The sequence below is a fragment of the Peromyscus maniculatus genome, chromosome 15, assembly GCF_049852395.1.
Source record: "Peromyscus maniculatus bairdii isolate BWxNUB_F1_BW_parent chromosome 15, HU_Pman_BW_mat_3.1, whole genome shotgun sequence".
Taxonomy (NCBI): Eukaryota; Metazoa; Chordata; class Mammalia; order Rodentia; family Cricetidae; genus Peromyscus; species Peromyscus maniculatus.
Genome location: NC_134866.1, coordinates 83,044,141 through 83,060,310, shown reverse-complemented (window position 1 = coordinate 83,060,310; position 16,170 = coordinate 83,044,141). Strand labels below are relative to the sequence as shown.

The 16,170-nt window shown below is 42.9% G+C and overlaps 1 long non-coding RNA gene across 1 annotated transcript; it reads right to left on the bottom strand.

Moving 5' to 3' along the window:
- Nucleotides 1-317: 317 nt before the first annotated feature.
- LOC143268723 (uncharacterized) lies at nt 318-12,508 on the bottom strand. The gene is made up of 4 exons (XR_013044849.1): nt 12,093-12,508; nt 6,636-6,717; nt 5,754-5,805; nt 318-403 (listed from the first exon to the last, which is right to left on the bottom strand). It is a non-coding gene; the product is annotated as an uncharacterized LOC143268723 (long non-coding RNA).
- Between the last annotated feature and the right edge of the window lie 3,662 nt (nt 12,509-16,170).

Sequence of the window (16,170 nt, the reverse complement as noted above, 5' to 3'; positions counted from 1 at the left end):
CAGTTTCTGGAAACTCCTGGGGAGTTAGGGGTAAGATACAAGGGAAAGAAAGCTGTAGACAAAAAGACATGATTATTATTCCAAATGGATGACTGCGCTCACCATCAGCCCAGACCTCGGGTTTCAAGTTTGGAGGCTGAGCACCAAGGGAATTGTGGGAAACTGAAGGTCTTATGAGGCAGCAAAGGGATCTATGAGGAATGATGGAGAGCGGAGACTGCTGAGTGGAGACAAATGCAAGACCTGGACAAGCACATCTGGTGGACACAAAGGACTGACTCACCTGTGTAGAAAAGGCCTGCTCTGACCAGAGCTTTAACAGCCACAGGGGACTCAAGGGGCCAGTCCTTAAAGGTGTCCAGCCTTAGTTCTTCATTAGCAAAGACGCTGTCATTGCAGTAAGCTTGGGGGTTGAGGGGAGAAAAAAACAAAACAAAACAACGATGTAGGTGAGAGCAGCAGGCTTTGATTACAAAGTTCAAGTTAGCTGTGTGTGCAGGTGGAATGATCTGGTGTACTGTGCTTGTGTCAAAATAATTGAGAGTGGCTAGAAAAGCATGAAGGAATAAAAGAAGCAATCAATTCAATTTAACTAAGAAAAATATTTTTACAGTCTAGAGGCCTGTGTTTTATTTTACTTTTATTATGGAGTGATAGGGACCAGCTCCCTAGTACCACAATGTGTGGCCTCTGGGAGGAGCAGGCTGGTCCTTGAGCTTCTCTCTGGCTTCCTTCCTCTGATCGTTCTCCATCACTCATTTCAAGAAGCATGTTCAGCCCTTAGTTTCTCTCTCTTTGCATTTGTACAGGTGTGTGTGTGTGTGTGTGTGTGTGTGTGTGTGTGTATGGGTTTGTGTGTACACAGGTACATGTATGGTACATGCGCATTGTGAGTACGTACAAGTGGAGGCTGAGGACAATCTTCACTGTTATTTTTCAATCCCTCCCCCTTTTTTTGAGAAAGTCTCACATTTGCCTTGAACTCACTAAGCAGGCGAGGTTGTCTGGCTATGGAGCCCCAGGGATTGACGCGTCTGCCTCCCCAGTGCTAAGAGCACAAGCCCATGCTACCACACACAGCTTTTTCACATGGATTCTGGGGCTATGACTTAGGCCTTTGTTTCCCCAGCCCTTATTAGTTTGTTTTGTTTGTGGTTTTTGAAAACAGAGTCTCACTATGTTGTCACGAGCTATTATGGGCCATGATGCAAATACGCGAATTTATAATTCAGAGGTTAACCCACCAGAGGAATGATTCTCCCATGGGGTAACCCCATCAAGCAAGGTTTACAGACTACTGACTCTGAAAACTGTTGCTCCTGTCTGTAATTTCAATGTGCAAAAATAGCTGTGGTATCTCCCCATTACCATGCATTTTCATATAATATAAATATGTAACCTCTTGATTGTATCTCAATCTTATGGGCACATATATTTGTGGATGGTCAGGAAGATGACTTCTTGTTAAGCTGTCTAATTTTTATGTGTAGAAATATACTAGAATATGTTTCCATAACTAGATGTTGTCCCATGTGGACTGTAAGACACTTAGAATTCTGTCCTCTATAATTAGCCAAGCTGGCAGGGCATATTGGCCAGACGTAGTGTCTCTGTGGATAGATCACTAGTTGGACTTTCACAGATTATACAGATTATTATATATATGGAATTACAAAATGTCTAGGTTGTTGAATCAAAGTCCTTCGGAGACAAAGTGACTTGAATTGCTCACCAGCTTCCCCTGCCAGGTCCAGCTGATAATGGGATGGACAACATTCCCTACTAAACTTAGCAATTAACACTCTATGTAACTTCTAACCTCAGTTTTATGATATAAACTTGAACTTCAACTAACTGTTTATTATTTAGGTCCCAAATAACAACTAATCAATTAATCAAGTCCAGAGAGAAATAGTTTCATGTCCAGATAACTGTGGAAGCCACTGCCCAGGAAAGTGCCACCTATGTGTTGCCATGGTAAATGGCTCTGCTCCTTATCATCTCCCAAGGAATGCGCTATGACCTTGAGAGGCAGCCCTGTGAATTTTTCTATGATTGCAAAGAGTCTTCTGTTAGAAATTTGTATATAGCCATGTAGGGAGAGATGCTAGGATTATTACAGCTGAGAAGATTTAGAACTAGGGAAGAAGAAATTGGAATGACTAGGAGTTAGAATTTAGAAAAAAAATCAGAGCTGTAAAGAAGAATTAGAGTGGGAGAAAAATAAAAGAAAATGACTCACAGAACATGTATGAGTCTTTTTCCCTCAGATAGATAGAAACTTATTCTTAAAGACCCACAGATAAAAAGGTTTTCTAAAGCCCTGATGCTGTGAAAGCATTCTTTTAGCTACCCTGGGAAGGGATCTGAGAGCTGGACTCACAGGCCTCTTTTACTATGTAGCTTTGGCTAGCCTAGAACTTAATATGTAGGCAAGGCTGGCCTTGAGCACACAGAAATATGCCTGTCTCTGCCTCCTACATGCTGGGATTAATGGTATGCACCACTACACCCAACCCTTATTAGCTCTTAAAATGCTCAATACATACATTAACTCTTTTGGCAAGAATCCTGCCCTTCACTTGGTGCTGTGTGAAAACAGAGTGTCCCAGTATTGGCATGTACTGCAGCCTGTGCAGCTCTGGACCTTACCTGACTGCAGGGACAGGGAATGAAGAAAGAGCAGACAGCGAGAAAAAATGACAGACGTGTGCACAGAAAAGCTGGGATTGGGTGGGTTGTACTTACTCTAACGGAGCAAGCACCAACGATGCATCAACCTGGAACGTACGTCAGTTTATTACATATATCACAGGGGAGGAGGTTACATGAGTTTATTACATATATCACAGGGGAAGAGGTTACATAAGTTTATTATATAACTCACAGGGGAGGGGTTCCGTGAGTTTACTATATACATCACAGGGAAAGTGTGGTGGTATTGTGTTCCCCAAAATATTGTGCACACTAATAAACTTATCTGGGGTCAGAGACAGAACAGCCACAATATTAAACATAGAGGATAGGCAGTGGTAGCACACGCCTTTAATCCTAGCATTCCAGAGACAGAGATCCATTTTTCATGGATACAGCCAAGCATGGTGACTCATGCCTTTAATCGTAGAAAGTGAGCCTTTAATCCCAGGGAGTGATGCTAGAAAGCAGAAAGGTATATAAGGCGTCAGAACCAGAAACTAGAAGCATTTGGCTGGTTAAGCTTTCAGGCTTACGAGCAGCAGTTCAACTGAGATTCATTCCAGATGAACACACAGAGGTTTCCAGTCTGAGGAAACAGGATCAGCTGAGAAACTGGCAAGGTGAGTTAGCTGTGGCTTGTTCTGTCTCTCTGATCTTCCAGCGTTCACCCCAATACCTAGCTCCAGGTTTGATTTTATTAATAAGAACTTTTAAGATTTCTGCTACAGGAAGGGGTTAAATGACTTTATTATATAACTCACAGGGGAGGGGTTAAGTGAGTTTATTACATATCACAGGGGAGGGGTTAAGGGAGTTTATTATATACATCGCAGGACAGAGGTTAAGTGAGTTTATTATATACATCACAGGAGGGGGGTAAGTAGCCTTCATAGGCAGTATCTATAGGTCAGTAGTCTCCAGCTGTATACAACAGGGAGAAGAAAGCTAGTCTTTACACACACTGCTCACCCCATTTTGCTGTAACTGCCTTTTTAATGTTTCTACCAATGTGTTTGAAAAGCACCTTCATTTATGACTTTCTTTGTTCTGAAACTATAAAAACTTTTGTGAAATTTCTTCCACTTTGGATCATGGAATTTGGGGTAACACAAATCTGTTTTCCTTGGCTACAGTCACTCATATTTGGCTCCAGAGAAAACTATCTCATATCCCATTTGAAGTGATGTAGAGGGCAAGAGCTCACAGATAAGCACTAGAGAAACCAGAATTGTTAAACACACAGGTTTTCTTCTTCAGTGGAGGAAACTGACACCCATTTCCCATCCAGAAGGCTGGAAATGGATGTGTTAATACCTGGCAAATTCTGCTGTTCTGTAAAGCTAGCCCTTACCGAATCTCCCAGGATCCTGAGCATCATCTCAGTCAACACAACCCATCCTCATGAAAGAGGTCCCATGTACTTTACAAAAGAATTTGATATTATGCTGATTACAAGCCCTTCCCCATAGGCCCTTAACCTGAGCACTGTTCTCAGTCAACAGAACACATTCTTGTGGGAAAATATACAAAGAAATGTACTTTGTGGCTGGGCAGTGGTGGCGCATGCCTTTAATCCCAGCACTCAGGAGGCAGAACCAGGCAGATCTCTGTGAGTTTGAGGCCATCCTGGTCTACAGAGTGAGTTCAAGGGCAGGCACAAAGCTACACAGAGAAACCCTGTCTTGAAAAACAAAAAACAACAACAACAACAACAAAAAGTACTCTGCAAAGTAGTAGCCATGCCTACAGCTTTGTTGTGATATTTGTCATGAGGAAACTTTTCCCCTAGGTTTTACAGTGTTTAAATGTGTAAAGAATAAATCACTTGGCATCAGACTCCAGAAGTTTTGACTTAGGAAGAGTTAAGTTGTGCTGAACTGAATATCATTCTTGACCTCACTGTAGTTGGTTTTTGGTTGTTTTTTTTTTTTTTTGTGTGTGTGTGTGTGTGTGTGTGTGTGTGTGTGTGTGTGTGTGTGTGGTTTTTTTACTCTTTATTCTTTTAGGAACCCGCCACCCAGCTCCAAAAAAATACATGGAGACTTATTCTTACTTATGAGTGCCTGGTCTTAGCTTGGCTTGTTTCTAGCCAGCTTTTCTAACTTAAACTATCCCATTTCTCCTTAACTACATTTTGCCTTTGGGCTTTTCACCTTTCTTTATTCTATATATCTTTCTTTACTTCTTACTCTGTGTCTGGCTGTGTGGCTGGGTGACTGGGTGACTGGGTGGCTGGGTGACTGGGTGACTGTGTGGCTGGGTGGCTGGGTGACTGGGTGGCTGGGTGGCTGGGTGACTGGGTGACTGGGTGGCTGGGTGGCTGGGTGGCTGGGTGGTGGGCTCCTGGTATTCTCCTCTCATTCTAGTTTTCTCACTCCTCTCTCCAGCCTAGATTTCTTCTTCTGTCTATTCTCTCTGTCCACCAGTCCCACCTAACCCTTCCCTGCCTAGCTATTGGCCATTCAGCTCTTTATTAGGCCAATCAGGCGTTTTAGACAGGCAAAGTAACACAGCTTCACAGAGTTAAACAAACGCAACATAAAAGAATGCAACACATCTTTGCATCATTAAACAAACAGTCCACAGCATAACTGAGTGTAACACATCTTCAACTAATATTCCACAACACCTCACCTGGATCATTTGGTGGGTGTTGATGGTTGCAGACAACCCTGCAAGGAGAGACTTATGTTTTTGCACTAACAGAAGGAGAGAACCAAATCCCAAAAGTAGTCCTCACAACCACACTCCAGGGTGCCTACACACATACAAATACACCAGAAAACATTCTAACATGAAAATAAATAAACAAGTTATTCTACACGAACATATGGTTAACATTCCCCCTCACACACAATTGATCAATACAAAAAATTTTAAAACTGAGTCATTCCATAAAAGCATAAATCACATTTAAAAATGTTTAAAAGGAGAAAAATGAGAAGGCTAAAAGAAATGAGAGTGCACCAAAAAAAAGAAAAAAGAAAGAAAGAAAGGAAAAGAAAAAGAGAAAAAGAAAAAGAACCAAAGCATTTAGAATGTGCCTGAGGTTTTACCTGACACCATAGGTAATTCTCTTCTGACCCAGGAATTCACAAAATGTTCTCCCTGAGGCAAAGAAATTCAGGTTACTGACTGATTTATAAAATACACATCTCTCTGTGAGCTGCAAGTGAAGGACTTCCCCCACTAAAGCCAAGTTTCCTTAGAGCAGCAGAAATGTTCACAATTCTGTCCTTTAGTTTTGGGTTGATTCCTATTGATGTTGGGAATTTTTATACAGTACAAAACATCAGTGAATGTTTACCTGTGGCAAATGGGAATTTTCTCAGGGTCACTCTTAGGGGACGCACAGCTCAGCCACAGAACTGCAGTCACACACAGATGCTTTTTGACTCATGAGGAACTGAGCCACAGGAAGGAAGCTCACCTCAGAAGGACCTTTCTGATTGAGCAAATCTCCCTCCGAGAAAACTGCACCCAGTCTGTGCTCTCTGCAGACGCTGTTTCTGAGTCAGTCAACCATGACATCCTCCCTTGGCTTCTGTTTGGGCTAAGTTTCCCACCTCTTGCCACTAGGAAGTCCTTACTACTTTAGAGCCTAGACCACCAGGGGCAGGAGCCAGCTCTGAGGGCCCTGCTGTCACCAGGAACTAGGACAGAAGACTGAGTCAGGCATCCAGAGGGAGGCAGCAGGAAGCCAGGGCAGTGGCCTCAGTCAGAGGGAAGATGAGGAGGCAGTGGAAGCCACCCAAAGCCAGCTTAAAAAACCACCTCACATGGGTCCAGCTGAGCAAGACCACAAGATTGTTGTGTCTCCACTCTGCAGAGAGGCGGGAAAACTGATCCATGAAAAATAAAAATCCTCACCCTGAGGATTCAAATATTACTAGGTGATGAACACACACTGTTGTCAAGAGTTTGTTGTTGTGAATTACCGTTACATGGACAAATCCCTCGTAGCTTTTAATATACTGGGCAATTTCCTCTGAGGATTTCTTACTTTGAAGAAATTCACACCTATAATTAAAATATACCCCCATAGAGATGTTCTAAATCACAATGAGCATTTGATAAAACCTATTGAACTACTGGACTTTATACATCAGCGAAACTGTCAAAAGCAAAAACCAAACAAAAACCAACTTGCCCCCAATAGCAGGCACAAGTCCTGCCCAGGTCCAAAACAGATGGTGGCCCAGGACTGAGAGGGGGAGGTAGACACAGGGTCCCACCCTTCACCAAGAAGCTATTTGCAATCGATACCTGCCGATAACGGGAAAATCAGTCTTTTCCAATGGAGTGTCACTGGTGTAGCAGCCACACTCCAGGACAGGCCCCAGGCCCAGGAACAGTTGGCCAACACAAAATGAACTCCATATTATTTCTGTGGGCATTTGTTTCGTTTTGGGTTTTTGTTTGTTTTGGTTTTTGTCTTGTAAGTTTTTTAAGTGTTTTTGGTTTTCGTGTGTGTGTGTGTGTGTGTGTGTGTGTGTGTGTGTGTGTGTGTGTGTGTTGAAATTGACCGAGTAGCAAAGTGGGGAAGATCTGGGAGGAACTAGAGGGAGAAACATAACCAAACTGTATTGTGTTAAAAAATTCACTCCAAACCTTACTCATGAGAATTACCATTGTTTGTTAATATTAGTGACAACACCTGTGGTTATTAAAACTGGATCTTCAGATGGCTTTTATTTTGACTTTATAATGAGGTGCCCCTGTGTTGCCCAGGCTAATGATAAACTCCTGGCCTAGAGCAATCTTCTGCCTCAGCCTCAGGAGCAGCTTCAGCTGTACGCACACACCACCACACTCTGCTGTCATCTCATTAAACCAAATTGCAAGACAAGCCATGAAGAGACAGCCACACAGTAAACAGAGGGGGGACTCCGGTGCCGTTCTGAGGGGATGATGTTTCAATCACAATGAGCATTTGATAAAACCTGTTGAACTACTGGAGCCTAGTTCCCCTGGTCAGATTAGCCGGTGACAGTAGAGAGAAACAGGAACATTAGTTTACCATATTCCACCTGCTAAACAAAAAGATCATCACAAGATTTAAAGTAACAGATATTAATCTATTAATTTTGATTTTTATAATGTATTGAACATCTTCCTGAAGGGCATTCCTTTCCCATAAAAATGAAGCTACTTTTAAGATTAAACAAAATTCCTCTAACTGACACTGCCGTTTCTTTCTCATGGTGTGGTAAGGAGTGGACTGGTCAATGGGGATGATGAAATGCCCTGTTCCCATCTAATCTTAATCACATGAGAAGAAGAACTCCATCACATGACCCAAAAAGGTCTCAAGGGTTCCATTAAACGTCTGTGGCAGCCAGGGATTGGCTCCATTTTTCACATATTTCTATGCATTACTCTATGTCTAAATGTAATCCACGTAGCACACAGCACCTGGGGTGGACTACAGAGAACTGAGGTTATTGGTCCTTTGAAAAAATATTGTAATAAGTCAACTTGCTTTTAAAATGTTTCAGTACTTTTTTTCTTTTGAGATAGGATCTCAACATAGGCTCGCTTTAGGCTTTCTGGATAGCAAAAATAAAAAGCTTGAGTTCCTGATCCTCTTGCCTCCACCTCACAAGGTCCGGAATTACAGGCATGTTCCCACCTCGACATTACTTTCTCAAATGGTATTCTAAAAACCATTGCAGTTGCTAGACATGATGATACAAACCGCAATCCCAGAACATGGGAGTCAGAGAAACGCGGATTGTAAGTTTGATGCCAGTCTAAGATACATAGCAAGTCCATGTTTCAAAACTCAAAATTACACTTAAATCAGCTTACATTTATTATTCAGTTTTTTAAAAGTATAAGAAGATATTCAGATATTTTGTCAATATTTCATAAAAGCAGTGACCAAGCCAGGGTTTAAAACTGAAGTCTAAGAAACTAAGGATAAATAAAACAACAAGAAATCTGGAGCCTGAGTTCTGATGCCAGCCCTGTGCTCATGCTGACAAACGGATGGAAGGTATATCAGTCATTGCATGTAATGCATGACAGTTTTTGCAAGACCTACAAGCTATACATTGTTATCTGCATTTTACATTCAAGATTCTAAGAGGGTCAGGGCTTCATTTCAGAGCTGGAAGTCAGGCCGCCTGCATGTGCAAGCACACCTCAGTCCACCTCTATCTGGAGCTTCTTGTGTGAGCAGGCCTCACTCCTTCAAGCTGTGGGGTCAGTCCCTGAACTGGCTCCTCTCCTTGTGTGGGTCTGTTCCCTCTGCTCTGTGTCAGAGAAGGGACAGAGGGCCACTGGAGGCAGATGCGCAGCCCCCATTAGGGCTGATCACATGATTACTTGGGAACGATATGGCATGCGGTGGTCCAGAGTACAGCCAGCAACACTAAACAGAGGCCCTGAGGACAAGCAGACACGGTAGAGACGGTTTAGGAGCCCAGGAGCAGCAGCGTGGGTTCTGGCTGAGGCCGGAGCGAGGCAGGTCCATCTGCAGGGCACACTGCCACCTCCCAAGGAGCCACAGCGGCATTCCAGGATCTGCTCATCATGGCCCCATCATCCCCGTAACCACACCGCTGGTTTTCAGGAAACTGTTCTCCCTCTGTCCACTCTGTCTTCACCTCTTTTTCCTTTCCTCTTCATTCCTTCTTCCTCCAAACCTCCTTTTCTCTTACTTTCTTTTAGAATTCTCTTGCAAATAATTTAAGTGAAGAAAGTAAAATGCGAAATTTTCTCACCACCTCACTGCTCAGCAAACCCAGGCCCAATATACAATGAAACAATATATATCTACTTGATTTATATTGTTTGATAACTTTTCCTGTACATTTTCTAACAGGTAGTTATATAGTTTAAGCATCTTAAGGCTGCTCACCCTACATGAATTGTGCATATTTATGTTTCCATTTAAACATTATCCTAGACAAAGCCTTTAATTTTTGTGAGCATGGCTGCCTGTGTGCAAGGTCCTTGTAAATACTTGCTTACTTGGTTTGTGGGTGACCTAGCATCGACCGAGGAATTTGACATTAGGCAGTGATGCCATCTTTCTCTAGGAGACATAATGATGCTGTGGTTCAGCTTGTTTTTAAAGTCTTATTGCTGTAATAGCAATGGCATTTGTGAGGTCCCTGGGATTCACTTTGAATTAACCTGGTTATTGTTATTCCATGGAAAACAGTGTCAGGAGATAGATGAATATTTACTGACCAGGTGCTGACAAGGGTTTATTATGCTATTCCTTTTATTTTTATGAGCTATTCCATAATGAAAGTTTAAAAACCAGTGAGCACCCACGTTAGGCGCCATGAATCATGACATGACACTAGTGGAATTCAGGTGTTTCTGGTACATGGACTGCTCTCACCCAATGTGAGGTTGAACTGTTGACCTTGTGTACAACCTAGTTCACAAATGAGTCTGTCAGATACGATAAGCCTATAGGCTGAAGATGATGCCCCAACACTGCAAAGAAACCTCAGGTGACTGTCCAGGCAGCTGGCTGTTTCTGTCAACTCACAAAATTTTTGGAAGTTGTTTTTGTGCACTTCCTGTTTTTATTTTTGTTAGCTAATATTATTTCCTTCTTGGGTCTCTGAGGGAGTTGAAGATTAGTTAGTTATAGTTGAAGATTAATTAGGATAGAAAGTGAATTAGATACATTTTGGACTTACTAAAATAGGATAGATAAGGGAATTATTTTCTCTGATTTGTCAAATACAAATGGACTAGACATCGTTTAGGTATTTGTTACTTGTATATATTGTATATAGTTATTGTACTTTTGTATATAGTTTTTCTTTTGTTCATTATAACCTTTTGCCTTTTTTCTTTTTATTAAAATAGAAAAGGGGAAATATGGTGATATTTTATTTGTACTGAAATGTGACTTTAATTTTATGTTAATAAATAAAGTTGCCCTGGGGTCAGAGCTATTAGAGCCATAGCAAGAGCGTGGTGGTTAGAAGAGCTAGGTAGATTTCTGTGTGTTCAGGGATATAGCCAGTATTGGAGACATACGCCTTTAAGACCTGGAGGGCGGTACTTACAGGCAGTGATGAGGCAGTCATGTGGTTGGGTTTACAACCAATGAGAAGGCAGAACAGAAAGACTATTTAAACACAGACAAACAGGAAGTAGCTCTCTCTTGGGGAAGTTAGGAGCACTGCAGGAGGTAAGATTTCATCTCTGAGCTCTGACCTCTCGGCTTTCTCTTTTACATTGGCTTTGTGTTTCTTATTTTAATAAGACGATTGATTACATCTACAAGGAATAAATCTTTATTTGGCAGAATTACAAAACCAGTACTAATCAGATCACTAAATATAATTATCATATACATTTTCTAAGCAGGGATCTAAAGTCCATGCCCACTGCAATAACAAAATCTTGAATCTTGGAAACAAACTTTTTTTTTATTGCATTGTGGCACTGGGATGTGGGCAAAACTATGTATCTGCTCCTCTCATCTTTTAGCAGAGGGTGGCTTTGAATTCCTGATTCTCCAGTCACCACCTTCCTAGTGCAAGGATTACAGGTATGTGCCCCTGCATCCAGCAAGCATTTTCATTTAGTGCATATTCCGCAGTATGTGAAACTGCTTGTAATGCTTTAAACATTCTTCTTTTCTTTCATTTATACAGCAATTTCACCCCTGTGTAGATTAACACATTTATTAGTTAAGGTAAATCCGGATGTGCTGCTTGACAAGACATTATCTTAGTATTTGGGATAATAGGAAGATGGGTTAGTAGGCCAAACGCCTCACCACAAGCATGGGGATCTAGAGTCTGAATCCCTGGTACCTGCATGCCAAGGTGGGGTATGGTCACACATGTCTTTAACCCTACCCAGGGATAGCAGAGGCAGGCAGGTCCTAGGGGATCACTAGCCAGCTACTCTAGCCAGTCTATGAGTTCTGGTTCAGTTATCCCAGTCTCAAGATAGGTACAAAGTAATAGGGAAGACATTCGAGGTCATCCTGTAGCACATTCATTTACACTACACACACACACACACACACACACACACACACACACACACACACACACCAAACCAAAAATATGTTTTAAAATAAAGGCAAAATAACTTTTTATTTTTATTTATTTATTGATTGATTGATTTTGAGACAAAGTTTTGCTGTGTAACAGCCCTGGCTCTCCTGGTACTCACTCTGTAGACCAGGCTGGCCTCAAACTCACAGAGATCTGTCTATAAATTCAGGTAATTCAAACTTATCATTGTGACCAGCTCTTCCTCGCTTGAAAAATTCTGGGTGATCCTATACTGAATAAGAGAAAGAAGAACTCAAAGGAATACTCCAACAATGTGGCTCTTTTATCTCTAGTTTTATTTTGCCTTTTTAAAAATTGCAATCTTTAATCCTAAAATATCTATTCACTTACTTGGGGAACCACTTGGCATGCTCCTTCCAAGGATCGTCTCCTTCTTCCCAGTTTCCCAAGCATCCACCACAGGAGAAATACTGCATGGTGTCCCTTTTACCTACAGATGCAGAAAAACATTTTGACTGGCCAGCAAAGCACCAGATGTGTCTTGGAGGTAACCATATTGTACCAAACCAAAATGGACTACTTATGACCTCTCTGGCTGGATTTATATCCAGAGACCAACTGCCATAAATGACCCCCTTCTGAGTATTGAACCTCCACCCTCTAGCCATGGTCTTCTTTCATAGGCATATCCCAGGGCCCTGCACATGCTAGCTAAGCAGTCTAGCATTGAGCTATACCCTCAGGCCACAGCAATATTTTCTTCCTTCCTTTATTTCTCTCTCTCTCTTTCTTTCTCCTTTCATTTTTCTTTATTAACAAATTTTCTACTCACTCTACCTAGCACCCACAGATCCCACCTCCTGCCTCCTCCCATCTCCCAGCCCTCCCTCCCAAGCCACCCCACATCACCACATCCCCCAAATCAAAGTATCCCATGGGGAGTCAGCAGAGCTCAGCAGACTGAGCCTAGGCAGATCCAAGCCCCTTCCCACTGTACCAAGGCTGTGCAAGGTGTCACACCACAGGCACCAGATTCCCCAAAGCCTGCCCGTGCACCAGAGATGGATCCCGATCCCCCTGCCTGGGTGCCCCCCAACTAGTTTGAACCAAACAACCGTCTTCCATATCCAGAAGGCTCCAGATAGAGGTGGACTGAGGTATGCTCGCACATGCAGGCTGCCTGACTTCCAGCTCTGAAATGAAGCACTAACCCTCTTAGAATCTTGAATGTAAAATGCAGATAATAATGTTTAGTCCAGTCCCATGGGGGCTCCACAGCCAACAGTCCACAGTTCATGGGCTTCCATTAGTGTGGTCCATCATCTCTGCACATCCGCCCATCATGATCTCGACATCACCCACCTGCAGAATCCCTCCTCTCTCTCATTGATTGGATTCCCAGAGCTCAGCCTGGTGCCTGGCCGTGGATCTCTGCATCTGCCTCCATCAGTCATTAGACAAAGACTCTATGATGACAGTTAGGGTATTCGCTAGACTGGTCACCAGAGTAGACCAGTCCAGGTATTCTCTGGACCACTGCCAGCAGTCCAAGGTGGTGTCATCCTTATGGGTTCCTGAAAACCTCCCCAGCACCCTGCCTCTTCCTTTTCCCCTGATGTCCTCATCTATCATGGTTTCTCCCTCCCTGCCCTCCCACTCTGTCCCTGTTCTACCTTGACCCTCCCATTTCCCTATGTTCTCATTCCCCATTCCTCGCCCTCTGCCACCACCCCCTACACACATACCCAGTCCGCTCATGTAGATCTCATCCACTTCTCCTTCGATGGGTCATCCATGTGTCCCTCCTAGGGTCTTTCCCTGTTAGCTAGCCTCTCTGGAGCTGTGGGTTGCAGCCTGGGCATCCCTTCTCTCATATCTAGTATCCACTTATGAGTGAGTACATACTATGTTTGTTCTTCTGAGTCTGGGTTACCTCACTCAGGATATTTTCTAGTTCAATCCATTTGACTGCAAATTTCTTGGTATTGTTTTTCTCTGCTGAGTAGTATTCCATCGTGTATATGTGCCACATTTTCTTTATCCATTCTTCAGTTGAGGGGCATATGTTTCCAGGTTCTTGCTATTACGAATAGTAATATTTTCTAATGTCCACATTTAAAGAAAGGTAACCTTTTATTTTATACATATGGGGTAAGTTAATAATGCTATACTAGTTGTTAAATTTTAATGAAATACTTATAGCTAATGCAACAGTTAAAAACTTACAAATATCACAAATAAAAACATGAAACTAAACTTTATATTTTACAGAAACACCTCATATGATAGAATCCAGTTACCTGTAAAGACAAAGCCAGCTGCTGAGAGCACACGGGGCGATGTCCCATGGTCATAAAACGGCCAGTTCTCAAAGGACTCCAGTCTGGCCTCCTCTTCTTGGTACCTTGCTTTGCCACCTCTCAGCTTCTCGGGACTCTTCATCCTGATGTCATACTTGCCGATGTTACCGACGTCTTTGCCCAAAAGGAACTCGCATCCTGGACGGAATCTCCTGTGGCTTTCTATGGGAGTTTTCCTTAGGCTGGTACAAAAGAGGATTAGGCTACAGCAGAAGCACTGAACCCCAAGTTTCACCCCAGTGTGGTAAAACCCAGCAGCTGCCATGTCCTATGGTGTCCACGATCTGAACGTGTTATAGGTCACGAAAGTCTTTAATCGCTTGGCCTCACTGAGCATGTGCGAGTGAAAACCTTTCTTCATTTTCACTCGTTCCTGATGGTCTTCTTCTTCTAGACTCTTTGCGAGCTGGACTGCATCCACACCGAAAAGAGCAGAGAGCTCAGGGAGAAACTCATAATCAATCTCGGAAATCCACTCCTCGGAGGCCTCCCCGTGAGTGGCCATTTTCTGAGAGGACAAGGAAAGCAGATGATTGGTCTTCTGGTTAGTTGTATTTTGTTGTGATGAGCACCATGACCAAAAGCAACATAGGAGGAAAGGGTTTATTTCTGCTTACAGTGGTGGTTCTGTAAATGAACGTCCTTGTTGGACCGCCAGCTCCCCAATAAGGACACAGAGACTTATTATTAATTATGAAAGCTTGGCCTTTAGCTTAGGCTTGTTCCCAACTAGCACTTAGGACTTAAATTACCCTGTTTCTATTAATCTGCATTCTGCCACATGGCTATTTACCTCTCTTCCATCCTGTATGGACGACTCTCTGTCTTGCTATTATTTCTAGATTGCCTAGATTCATCCAAGTTCCTCTCTTTCCCCAGGAGACCCACCTGTTCTAGCCTGCCTCGCTATTGGACACTCAGCTCTTTATCAAACCAATCACATTGATATCTTCATACTGTGTAAACAACTATCCCACAACATGGTTCACCATCAAGGGAAATCAGGGCAGGAACTAAACGCAGGAAACTGGAGGTAAACACTGAAGAAGAGACTGTGGAAGAATGTTGGTTACTGGCTTAACTTCCCATAGTTTTCTTAGCTTAATTTCTTTTCCTTACCTTCTTTTATTATCATATTTATTTACTTGTTTCTTTTTCAAGACAGGGTTTTTCTGTGTAGCCATGGATGCACTGGAACTTGCATTTTAGACCAGGCCAGGCTGGCCTTGAACCAGAGATCTGCCTGCCTCTGCTGGGACTGGTTTATTTTCTTATACAACACAGGACCACATGCCCTGAGGGCACCATTGCCCGCAATGGGCTGGACCCTCCCACATCGATTAACACCAAGGAAATACCCACAGACTGCCCACAGCCCAGTTCTGATGACAGCAATTCCTGTTTCTGCCTTTGAAGTTCTGGAGAGCAGGCATGTGCTTTCCTAACTAAAATGGGTCTTTCAATGAAGCATGCTCTTTCATCTGACACCTAGCACAGGTTTCCCTTGGAGCAGTTACACATCTGACAACACCTAGTGCACCATAAAGAGTTCTTCTACTACTGTGTAAAATCCACCCCAGCAACGGTCCCCCTGGAGTTCTCTCAATCTTCAGGCTACTCAACTCTTAGTTTTTAGTTATTTTTTCTTATTTTTTTTCTAGGTATTAATACAGTTGTCTCTGTATATTCTCCCCTTACAGTCTCCTTAGTGATCATGAGACAAAGGTCATGTTCTTATCTATGGACACAATCGCCCCACTCTAGCATCCTGCTCCCTCCCTGTAAAGAAGGAACTGGCCCTGACTTGGCAGCCTAAGGCTTTGCTTAGTTGCTTTCATTTTCACTAGAACAGCCTGTAGTGACTTTTCTGACAAAGCAGATCACAGAAAACAAGGTTTATTCTGGCTTACAGTTTGAAGATATATTTCCACCGGGGCACAGGAGACCTGGTGTCAGGAGCAGGAAGTCAGCCAGTCACAGTGCATCAGCAGCAAGGACCCAGAGAAAATGACAGGAAGTGGCACCAGGCTATAAAGTCTCAAGCCTGTCCCCAGTGGCCCACTTCCTCGCCCAGGCTCCACCTCTTAAAGATTCCAACATCTTACCAA